The 3,999-nt window shown below is 38.2% G+C and overlaps 1 pseudogene; it reads right to left on the bottom strand.

Annotated features, from left to right (window-relative positions):
• On the bottom strand, nt 1-525 carry LOC116647106 (annotated as a pseudogene).
• Nucleotides 526-3,999: the final 3,474 nt, after the last annotated feature.

Genomic DNA, 3,999 nt, shown 5'->3' on the forward strand with positions numbered 1-3,999 from the left:
TTAACTCTCGTTATCACTGTTTCCCAAGGTATGCTTGTCAGAGAGATACTGTGCCATGCCAGATTCGGGAGCCCCCATCTTGCACAGGTTGGTTACATGGTCACCCAATTCTTTGATGGATTTCACTTGTTTGTTCAGGTAATGAGTCTCAATGAAGTCCCACAGATGGGGTCATTTTTTATCAGTGACCAGTTTGTGTAGTTCCAGTATTGACTGATTCACACTCTTTTCCCAAGTGTAATGCACACTCCATTGCATTTGGTCCATTTTCCCAGTAATCATGGTCTGGTTTCTTGATATCCTGAGGGTCTTCCCTGCAGCTTAATCAGTTTCTCAGCATGTTCCCTCTCCTCATGAGATGGATGAAGAAAATATTTGGCCAAGTTCTTCGAAGGCTTCTTTGTGGTCAAAGTAGTAAGACATGGACTACAGGTAGACATAGGCGTAGAGCTCCAGGTTGATCTGGAGGTCGAGGGCAGCCTCCGAGTCCTGGTGGTAGTTCTGGTGCACCTGTAAGAGGGACATTGTCTTATGACATAGACTATGTCATCATGGCAGCCGCTGAGGAGAGTGGGGGTGGCTGCAACGGGGACGGTCTGTGGGCACTGTGAGGAGATGGCGGAGGGGTGACTCTGAGCAGCCACAGGGTGGGGGACGAGTGCCGGGTTCTGTCCAAGAACTGTTGAAGCAGGAAACTTCAGTGACTTTCGATGGAGACTCAATATTCTGTGGCAAGATTGCTTTAATTATTCTAGGGCCCATAAGATTTTATATAAATTTAAAAATAATCTTATCTGAAGCTACAGAAACTTTTGCTGGGTTTTTTTTTTTTTAAGATTTTATTTATTTATTTGACAGAGAGAGAGAGACAACGAGAGAGGGAACACAAGCAGGGGGAGTGGGAGAGGGAGAAGCAGGCTTCCCGTGGAGCAGGAAGCCCGATGCGGGGCTCGATCCCAGGACCCTGGGATCATGACCTGAGCCGAAGGCAGACGCTAAACGACTGAGCCACCCAGGAGCCCCTTGCCGGGGTTTTGATAGGGATTTTGTTAAACCTGAATGTAAATTTGGAGGAACTGACATTTTCACTGTGTTGAGTTTTCCACCTGATGAATGTGGTATGGACATGTATGTCCATTTCTTAAGGTCTTTGATTTCTTTCATCAGCATTTTGTAATTTTTAGCATACAGATTTTATATAGTTGGTCTTTGAGCAAGACAGGTTTGAACTGCACACAGGTCCACTATATGCGGATTTTTAAAAAGATTTTATTTATTTGAGAGAGCGCAGGAGCGGGGGGAGGAGCAGAGTGGGAGGGAGAGGGACAAGCAGACTCTCACTGAGCAGGGAGCCGACCGGGGGCTTGATCTCAGGATCCTGAGATCTTGACCTGAGCTGTAGTCAGATGCTTAATTGAATGAGCCACCCAGGCGCCCCTGCAGACTGTTTTTTTGGAGTCTAGTTGACGCACAGTGTTACATTAGTCTCAGGTATACAGCATAGCGATTGGACAAATGTATACATTATGCTATACTCACTGCAAGGGAAGCTACCACCTGTCCTGATACATCGCTATTACAGTGTCATTGATTGTATTCCTTATGCTGTGCCTTTTATTCCCATGACTTACTTATTCTGTAACTGGTAGCCTGTATCTCCCACTCTCCTTTACCAGTTTTGCCCAACCCCAAACCCCCTCCTCTTTGGCAACCATCAGTTTGTTCTCCGTATTTATAGGTCAATTTTGCTTTCTGTTTATTCTTTTTTTTTTTTTTTTTAGATTCTACTAATGAGTGAAATCATATGTTATTTGTCTTCCTCAGTCTGACTTATTTCACTCAGCATAATACCCTCTAGGTCCATCCATGTTGTCTCAAGTGGCACAACCTCATCCTTTTTTATGGTTGCATAATATTCCATCATAGATATGTGATGTGATATATATATATACATATATATATATCACATCTGTGATATATATATATACATATATATATATCACATCTTCCTTATTCATTTGTCTATTGAAGAACACTTCAATATTGTAAATAATGCTTCACTAAACATAGGGGTACTTACATCTTTTCAAATTAGTGTTTTTGTCTTCTTTGGGTAAATACCCAATAGTGGAATTATTGGTTCATATAGTATTTCTATTTTTAATTTTTTGATTAAAATTTCTAATTTTAATTTTTTGAGGACTCTCCATACTGTTATCCACAGTGACTGTATTAATTTACATTCCCATCAACAGTTCCTTTTTTCTTCACATCCTTGCCAACACTTGTTTCTTGTCTTTTTGATTTCAGCCATTCTGTGAGGTGTAAAGTGATACCTCATTATGGTTTTGATTTACATTTCCCTGACGATGAGCGATGTTAAATATCTTTTCCTGTGTCTGTGGGCCATCTGGATGTCTTCTTTGGAAAAATGTCTGTTCAAGTCTTCTGCCCATTTTTTAATCAGATTGGTTTTTTGGTGTTGAGTTGTATAAGTTTGTTATATATTATAGATATTAACCCCTTCTCAGATGTATCATTTGCAAATATCCTTTCCCATTCAGTAGGTTGTCTTTTTGTTTTCTTGATGGTTTCCTTTGCTGTGCAGAAGCTTTTTATTTTGAAGTAGTCCCAAGAATTACTTTTTGCTTTTGTTTTCCTTGCCTCAGGAGACACATTTAGAAAAATGTTGCTATGGCCAGTGTCAGAGAAATTATTGACTGTTCTCTTGTAGGATTCTTATGGTTTCAGATCTCACATTTAGGCTTTAATCCATATTGAGTTTATTCTTGTGTATGGTGTGAGAAAGTGGTCCAGTTTCATTCTTTTGCATGTAGCTGTCCAGTTTTCCCAGCACCATTTATTGAAGAGACTGTCTTTTCCTCATTGTATATTCTTGCCTCCTCCGTCATAGATTAATTGAACATATAATTGTGGGTTTATTTTTGGGCTCTTTATTCTTTTCCACTGACCTATGTGTCTATTTTTTGCCAGTACCATACTGTTTTGATTACTACAGCTTTGCAGTGTATCTTGAAATCTGGGATTGTGGTACCTCCAGCCTTATTCTTCTTTCTCAAGACTGCTTTGGCTATTTAGGGTCTTTTTTGGTTCCATACAAATTTTGGTATTATTTGTTCTAGGTTTGTGAAAAATGCTGTTGGCATTTTGATAGTGATTGCATTGACTGTAGACTGGTTTGGGTAATATGGACATTTTAACAATTAACAGTATTCTTCCAATCCATGATGGAGTATCTTTCCATTTGTTTGTGTCATCTTCAGTTTCTTTCATCACTGCTTTATAGTTTCAGAGTATAGGTCTTTCATTTCTTTGGTTAAGTTTACTCCTAGGTATTTTATTCTTTTTGGTGCAATTGTAAATAGTGTTGTTACCTTCTCTTTCTGCTACTTTGTTATTATATACATGGATTCTTTACAGTCCTGTAAGTGTATTTTTCTTATGATTTTCTTATTAATATTTTCTTTAGCTTATTTTATTGTAATAATACAGTATAAAACACATATAACATACAGAATATGTGTTAATCAACTGTTTATGTTGTCGATAAGGTTTCCAGTCAACAGTAGGCTATTGGTTGTTAAGTTTTGGGGACTCAAAAAGTATACAGGGATTTTCAACTATGTGGGGGTTGGCACTCTTAAGCCCCATGTTGTCAAGGGTCAACTGTACATGTTTTGGTGGGAGTATATCTATGTATTTCATTTTCTTTGGAGTAATTTTAAATACTACTGTGTTTTTAATTTGTTTTCACATGCACATTGGAATGCAGTTGATTTTTGCACATTTTTTGTATCTTCTGACCTTGATGAAATCACTCGTAGTTCTAGGAGTTTATTTTTCTTTTTGTAGATTGCTTGAGGTTTTCTATGATGAAATCTGTAATTTCATATTATTTGCAAATAGGTATAGTTTTATTTCTTCATTTCCAATCTGTATGCCTTTATGTATGTATGTATGTATGTATATACACACACA

The sequence above is a fragment of the Phoca vitulina genome, unplaced genomic scaffold (genome assembly GCF_004348235.1).
Source record: "Phoca vitulina isolate PV1807 unplaced genomic scaffold, GSC_HSeal_1.0 scaffold39, whole genome shotgun sequence".
NCBI lineage: Eukaryota > Metazoa > Chordata > Mammalia > Carnivora > Phocidae > Phoca > Phoca vitulina.